Source organism: Benincasa hispida, chromosome 5, assembly GCF_027475165.1.
Source record: "Benincasa hispida cultivar pf3 chromosome 5, pf3_genome.v1.1, whole genome shotgun sequence".
Lineage (NCBI taxonomy): Eukaryota > Viridiplantae > Streptophyta > Magnoliopsida > Cucurbitales > Cucurbitaceae > Benincasa > Benincasa hispida.
In genome coordinates this window covers 27686437-27695418 of record NC_143482.1, presented here as the reverse complement: position 1 = coordinate 27695418, position 8982 = coordinate 27686437, and positions in this window count along the sequence as shown.

The window sequence follows — 8982 nt, the reverse complement described above, 5'->3', positions numbered from 1 at the left end:
CTTTAAACGTATTCTAAACACACCGTGTATTAGAAAACAACTAAAAACACTTGCTAACATAAACATACTATGCAATTTTATAAAAATACAAATACTGTGTAATTCCACTTTTAAAATGAAAAAAAAACCCTAGCATTCATAAAAATGGTTTTTTTGGGCTGTTTTTAAAATTTTAAAACTATCAATGATAGAGGCTGATAGACACTGGTAGATTTCTATCTGTGTCTATAAGTGACATTTCAGTGTCTATCAACATCTATCATTAGTTTCGAAATTTTGCTATTTTTTGTAAATATTTTTAGCAGTTTTACCATTTGAAATAATTATCCTTATTTATTTTTTAATTATTTTAATTATTTTTTTTACCCTAGCTCATATAAGAAGGGAAAAGAGTTAAAAGTGAAAAGTAAAAAACTAGGTGCTTTTACAAGTTTGATTGAAGAACAACAAAGTAAAACATATGGGTGCTTTTATTTTTGGCATGACGATGAACTTTACCATTGAATCGCGAGAAATAAATAATGTTGAAAATATTTTCTTATCTTACACTTCATTTTAACATCAATTCTCATTTTTTGTTTTAAAAGATATCTTAAAGATTTTTTTAAACAATTTTAAAATTCAAATTTTTTGCTTGGAAAATATAAATAAAATTATTATTTTAAAAAAACTTAGGAAACCACAACTCTTCATAACAGCGTATATTTTTTTTTGGCAAAGGACACGATCTCAATTGAAGAACATGTCTTTCCTCAAAAGATCTGACCATTTGAATTACTACAAGTAATATATAAATATGTGATTTTCTTATCAGTTTAAAAATACACAAAAACCTAAAGAATTGTTATCCTAATTTTCATCTCCCCAAATTTTATCTTCTTAGATACAATTACTCACACATTGTAGCATCGTTGAGTTTTGTGGTTGAAGTGTTGCATTCACAGGTTAGTAATCCGTCTTATCTTGGAAGGACGATAGTTTATGACACATTAGCACAAAAGAGAACATAATTGTCTAAAAAAAAAACAACGAGAATTGATTGGGTTCGAATTGAATCTTATAGTTGAAGTGTTGCATTCATAGGTTAGTAATCTGTCTTATCTTGGAAAGACGATTATTCATGACACTTTGAGCACCAAAGAGGTAACAAAATTGTTTCAAGGAAACAATGTGAATCGTTGGGTTCAAATTGATTGTCTTTATTGTATCCTTATTCTCCTATAATTTGCTCTTATAAAAAACGAAATTATTTTCTTGTATTTTTTATATGTTTTTTTTTTTTGTTATTTTTCTTCTCTTTGTGATTGACCAGTATATTTAAAATAATATGGATGTTCTTTTTATCAATATAATTTTTTAAAATTAAAATAAGGACATAATTTGATAATTATATATAGGGAAAACTACCGTTTTAGTTCCTCTCTTTTTAGGAATAGATGCATTTAGTTTCTAAAATTTCAATTTAGTCAATTTAGTCCCTCATTTTTTAAAAATAAGTTTAGAAGGTCTCTATTCTATTTATTATATTAATGAATTTTTTTTTTAAAAAATATTCAAATTAAAAAATAAATAATAATTTCTCTCTCCTCTGCTTCCATGGTCTTTTCCCTTTCATCTTCTTCGTGCTCAAGTAGACTTTCAAAAATTAATTAGAACCCAGATTGGAAAAACTTTTTGTTAACTCTAACTAAACTCAAATGTAGAAGCGATTAACACAAATATATCCTAATAGGATAATGGAAATGAAAACTGTACTTGATGATTCCATTGTGATAATTAAATATCCCAAATAATGAAATACGTTCTCCAATCCCAATACCCTATAATCTTCGATTCGCCCTTTAATGATATAAAAACTTATTTAATTTTTAATAATTGAATAAAACTCTAAAAGCATAAGTGTTTTTCTCCTTTCTTGTTTTGAGAGAAAAGAGCCTTATCTAAAATTGTCTGTTACATACATTTAAAACTAAGCTCATTAGGAATTTACAAAATAACCAAAAGACCCCTCAACTTTTTCAGCAACACAGAACACTACTCAAACTTATATATATATATACATATTTTCATACCTATGGGACAGAGGAGTTTACATCCAATAATTACGTCTTAAATACTACATTAATCATCACGTGTATATAATGATAACAATGATCAATTATTTAAATTATATGAATCAACATTAGAAATCAAAATTTCTAACATTCTCCCATCTGATTCATATATGACAGGTATACAACAGATTAACAAAATTTGAAGCTCACTTAAATAATGTAATATACAAGTCACAACTTCATAAGAACTAAACTAGTCGAATCATGGCGGTTACGGGCCTGATAAACGTCCTTGTTCCTTCCATGTATCACAAATAAATCCAATTTAAATAGTCACAATTTGAAAAGATAGACCGTCGAAAATATCTTATTCCACAATATCTTAAAATATCAATTGGACTAGACATAGTCAAGAAGCTAACCTTATATTTAGATAATTTGATGAACAAGATTACATTGAGCCATTTCCATCATCTAAGCTAAAATGTCTTTATCCATTGCATTTTTATCCTTTACTATCTTGCAATTTACTTTTATGCATTTTTCGATTATCCAATCCACACTAAATCCCTCATTTACCATTTTAACTGAAAATAAGCTTTGAGAAACTAATCTCTGTACTTCTCTATGGTTCGACCTGGACTTGTCACTTGTGCTACTGGTTAGTATAAGTAATTAGTTCGTGAGATTATAAGTTTTTATTTGATTTGAATTGGAAGTTATTACGATGCACTTTTGATTTATCATATTTTGCATTACAAATGAGAGGGGAGATAACTCCCCTACCACTCACATTAACTCACATTAACTCTCCAGTAACTGTAAGAGAGTTATTATTTAATTTATTAAATTAAATCATACTTAATTAATTTAACTAACTAATCCAATTAATTAATATTAATTAACTAAATATCATATATTTAATCACTATTACATTTGAATCATATTCAAATGCATTCCCCTCTCATAAACTATAGTTTTAATATGAATTTCATTCACATTAAATTTAACATATAGTTTTAATATGAATCTCATTCATATTAAATTTAACATATAGTTTTAATATGAATTTCATTCATATTAATTTTAACCTATAGTTATAATATGAATCTCATTCATATTATTTAATATTTGAATCTTATTCAGATATACTATTCTCTCATTGTTTAATTTTGAATCTCATTTGAAATTAACTTTATAATATAATATATCTATTTACTTTAAATTAATTGTATCACATACAATTAACATAAATTCCCTTATAATTTGAACAATTCAAATTTTTCCAAAACTAACTCTTAGTGAGCTAGTAAGGGGGCCTAATCAACCTGCATATTAGAAGCTCCAATGATATAATATTAAATTAATTAAACCCTTTAATTAAATTAATCAACATTAATTAAATGTGGGTCACTTCATTAAAGACCCACAACTGCAAATACCTTCTGAAGGGAAGACACTTCTAGGTGTCATGAATCTGAGTAGGAATCTCACGATGTGAACTATCATGGATAGCGTGAGAGAAAAAATGATATATATTATATATATATATATATTTTCCCCCAATAAGTATTTTAAAAATAGGAGTTCATTACTTAGGTAAATTACCAATTGAAGGGATCGAATCCCGCAACAGAAGCACGTGAACGCATGTGCTTCTAATTTATGTTTGGAATATACAGAGAACTTTAAACATATTTAACTAAGCATGCTTTATATAGAGAAGATTTTCAGAGAAGGGTTTACCTTTGAAGACTTTCTTTAATATCTTCTCCAAATCGTCGTTGTGATCATGATTTCAATAACTTTTCTTCAATCTCGAACAAGACACCACCACCAAGATTTTTTCCGCTATTCTCCAACAAGAAAGAGGTTTATGGGTACCTTTTTGGAAGTTTGGGAAGAAGTTTATAGAGAAACATTTTCTTTGTGATTTTGAGTGATGAAATATTGAGAGAAAGTCGAGAGAGCATTGAGTGTGAAAGTTGAGATTCAAGAAGAACAATTCTTCTTTGTATCCCTAAATATTAGGGAACCCCTCTACAAATCAAGTGAGAAGGGAGATAACTCCACACACTCTCATGTTAACTCCCTTCTAATTGCAAGGGAGTTAACATTTAATTGAATTAAATCATATCTAATTAAATTAAATAAATATTAACTAATCCAATTAATTAATGTTAGTTAATTAAATATCATATATTTAACTAATATTACATTTGAATCATATTCAAATGCATTTTCTTCTCATAAACTATAGTTTTAATATGAATCTCATTCCCATTAATTTAATGTATAATTTTAATATGAATCTCATATATATTAATTTAACGTATAATTTTAATATGAATCTCATTTATATTAATTTAACATATAGTTTTAATATGAATTTCATTCATATTAAATTTAATTTATAGTTATAATATGAATATCTTTCATATTATTTAATATTTGAATCTTATTCAAATATATAATTCTCTTATACTATATAATTCAATTTTGAATCTCATTCAAAATCAACTTTAATGTATTTATATACATTATATGAATTGTATCATATACAATTAACATAAATTCCTTTATAATTTGAGCAATTCAAATTCTTCCAAAACGAAATATTCCTTGTTTTATCCTTAGTAAGCTAGAGGGGGACCTAATCAAATTAGAAGCTTCAATGAATCAATATTAATTAATTAAACTCTTTAATTAAATTAATCAATATTCATTAATTGTGGATCACTCCACTAAAGACCCATAGGTGCACTCTTCATACTGTAGAGTATTTTTGTGTCCATGGATATAACCAATTATCAGTAAGTCAACTCTTCACGAATTGCTTGTAACTACAGTTGGGTCAAACTATCGTTTTACCTCTGTAATTACCTGTTACTCCTTAAGTTCCACTGATCCTCTAATGAACAACTTGTTTATGGTTCTACCATAAAAAAAAACCCTCTCAGGCTAATGAGAGGGAGGAGCCCCATTGTTTAAGACTCGAAGTTAGCACTTAAGGGAACCTAAAGACGAGAAGAAGTGAATTCCATCTTGTATAGCTATGTTCCTAGCTCTCTAATCGGACAAATATCCAAAATGGTAAGCTTATTGAGTCAGTGAGTCGGGCTACTCTCACTCATACAAATCAAAGGATTTTTCTCATAGACAAGAGTTCATAGCTCACTCAGGATTGGGATTTGATCTTATACAAACTCTTTGTATAGGATACCCCCACTCACATGTTCTCACATAAACGATTTGGATCAAATCGTTTAGAATACTTACAACTCTTTTAACATTTATAAAGTGAGTCATATTCGTACTGTCACCAGAATAAGACACTCAATCTTATCCTTATACTAAAAATCATTCAGGTTATTATTTGAACATGATCCACCTAAATGTCTAATGCATACTATTTAAGTTACATAAAATAACCTTGGATCTTTTCTTAATGGATAATTTCATATATAAAATAATGAACCATTATTTTAAGTAACTCATTAACTACGAGGCTTTAGGGCATACATCCCAACAGATATATTATGCATGGGCAAAAATACATTTATGTTAATGAAGGCTCTTACGTGGGTAGATCATCATTTTAGCCGACGGATCATGCGTGGTAGAAATTTAGTTTTATCAACACATAATGCGTGGTCAGAAAGAGTTTTTGTTGATGCATAATGCATGGGCAGAAATATGATTTAGCTCACGAAAATTTTTGCGGGGGCAAAAAGTCTTTTTTGTCGATGCTAGTTGCATGAACAGAAAGACTTTTCTACCCACGCATAACTTGCGTGGGCATTTTTGTCGACGAAATGACAAAATGCATGGATAGAAGCTTTTTCGACGGACTTCTGCCAAAGTTTTTTGCCCACACAAAAAAAACGTTGACAGAGACTTTGCCCACACTTTTTTTTTTTTTTAAAGATTTTCTAACATTTTTCTGCGTCGACAGAGATAAAAATTCTTGTAGTGACTTGTCGATTGGCTCCATAGGCAACCTTGCATTGACATACTTATGGGAGTAGTAGCACCATAATCTATCCACCAAGTATCTCTTGGTACAGAAGCTAAATTAACTTCAGAACAAATTAAAATGAGAAGTTTACTATTCTTCACATGCCCGGTGGTGTATTTGGGAGTCTTTCTTAACGTGACCCTCCATGTTGTAGGAAAAATGGGGGGTTTTCAATAGTCTGCTTCTTGTTCATATTCTACTGAGATGTTCCCTCTGTAGCACCCGTAGATTTCCTTGTCTTCTTATCAAGTGAGCCAGTTTCGAAGTGAGCATTTTCTGTCCTTTCTCTCTTATTCTATCTTCTTCTTGCACACATTGGGAGATAAGTGGTGACGGGAAATTAGAAGTCAAATTATTCAACAACCAAAATCCCTTAGACGCAATATGTGATGCATGTTCTTAAGATATGCGTTGATAGTCATGTGTCGATGGTCATGCGTTGGAATGATTATGTGTTAACAAATGTATGCGATGACCATGCGTTCTGTTACAAGTTTTCTTGTGTTCACACCAAGTATAACGTGAACGCAAGTTTCTCGGGTGATTCGAGGTCGAACTCAGGGACTTGTAGCAAAATGAATGCGGTAATGTGCATGCGGCGGTTTAAATAAAAGAATGGAAGGGAGGTTGCTAAGTTAACCCTACTCCTACTCTTATCTAACAGACAACACAATGAGAATATGCATGAGAGGTAGAGACACGACAACTATTGACATGAAACAAATGAATGGGAAAGATAGATAAAATGCGGAGATGTTTTCATTGTAACCCTTAAGAGTGACCACAAGGGCAACCTTAGTCAAGCAAGCCATGCAATCATGCTACACACACGTGAACCTAACTCTAGAACGTATGCGACGTATTTGCGATATTTTCGAGAAGCTTATGCCTGCCTAGACCTCCATAACCCGCTCACTAGCTCTCGCCGCATGAACATGGTTGCCGCATAACACCTTATCCTACTTCCTGGACGCATGCAATATCCTATTTGTAGGGTGCATACGCTGTGTGATAGCAAACGGAGCTTATCCCTAAGTTCCCCATTCTTGCCTATGCGTTCCAATCCACTCTTCCAAGTCTTAGATTTGGGTTTTAGACTACTCTCCCAATTATACCTAAATGATGAATGAAGCGCTCATAGGACAAGGTAACCGCATGAACTTTGCTGACCTAAGATTGTTCCTATCTCTAGTGAACAATGACTTACATTACTTAATGCGGCCAACTACTTATCCTCCCAGGCAGTTGGTTGTTGCTGACTTTACTCATGGACAAGCAATGCATTAGCCTATAGACAGGCGTTGCCGCAGCCTTCACACTAAGCAAATAAGGTTACTCACACACTCACGCAACACACACCTCTCAGTGGGTTGCTACATGCTTCATATCCCTAATCTACATGACTAAGTATGCGATACCTAAGCAATCTCACTAAGTGTTGCAATGAAAGTAAAGATGCTAAGCTAAGAAGATGGAGATGGAGTCGGAGGAGACAGAGAAATGCATTGAAAACAAATTGTATTAATTCCTTAATCACAAAATTTCATACAATACAATATAAAAAAAGAAAGGAAAATGAAATGACCGGCTGGAAGCAAAGACTTGCTTCTAGCGGATGTGCGTCAAGGCTGCCGGTGGTGCCATGGATGGGCGATAGAGTTGACTCTCTCGAGATTTAGCTCCATCGAAGGCTCCGGTCATCACTCAGAATGGATAAAGGAGGTGAAGAACTCTCAAGCGTCCTCTCACACATTTTGTCTGGATCGCAAGGAAAACCCTGGGTTGCAGGGGTAATCCTCGGACCACAAGGATAATCCCCAAATTAGTTGGAATTCTGCTCAGCGACTTCTATTTATAGAGCTTGGATCGCCGACAGCATTAATGGACTGTTCTAATTTTGACATTCGGCGCGTTAGTCCTTTTCTGAACCTCTGCCGCTAACGACGTGGTAGGTGAAATGTCAACATCAGTTTATGATTTTCTCGAGGTAGATGCGTTGATGCGTTCATTCCACGAACCTTGTGTTGATCCCATTAGTATGCGTTATCGCGTAGCCGCAATCATTCAATGACTACATTCGCTTAATACCGCAACTCTACACGATGACCGCAATCGCTTGACGAGTGCAATTCCCATGCGATGGACGCATGCGGTTGATCACCACAACATCCATGCGTTGATCGAATGCGTTTGCCTTTGCGATGGAGAGTTTCTTCGCATGTGGTCGTCTATGCGGTGGTCCGATTTCTGCGTTTGCGTCCACTTCCTGCATTAGCTACAAAAATAGAACATTGAACGCATAATAACGGGTTAGTCGAGATTCATCATGCTGATCGACGCAAGCTCACTTTCTCGTGAATTCCTAGCATAATTGTCCATATTCTACTTAACAACCTTCATAATTCTAAGTAAAAGGCCTAAGATGACATGCATTTCTGCAATATAATCTTGGATGTTAGTTTATTGGTTTGTGGTTAATGCAACTAATTTTAAAATAAAATATCACATGTTTTATTACATAAATAAAATGTTTGTACAATACAATTACAAACTATAAGAACCATACGAGATTTAGGGCATCAACCCCAACAATCTCCCACTTGACCTAAAATTAGTGGGGTGTACAATGTAAAAGTCAAACTAAAATACAAAGTACACAAATCAATAAACTACGGCATAACACGACCAATAAATATCTCCCATTTACCCAAGTCTAAACGTGGCCTATCCCATAGACTCATACTCTGCAGGTGCCCTTCAAACACCTTAACCGTGAGGGCCTTTGTAAATGGATAAGGAACATTGTGCTTTGAAGCTATCTATGTGACAATCACATCTTCTCGATGCATACTCTCGGATGAGATGATACTTCCGCTCTATGTGCTTCTCGCATTTGTAACTCCGAGACTC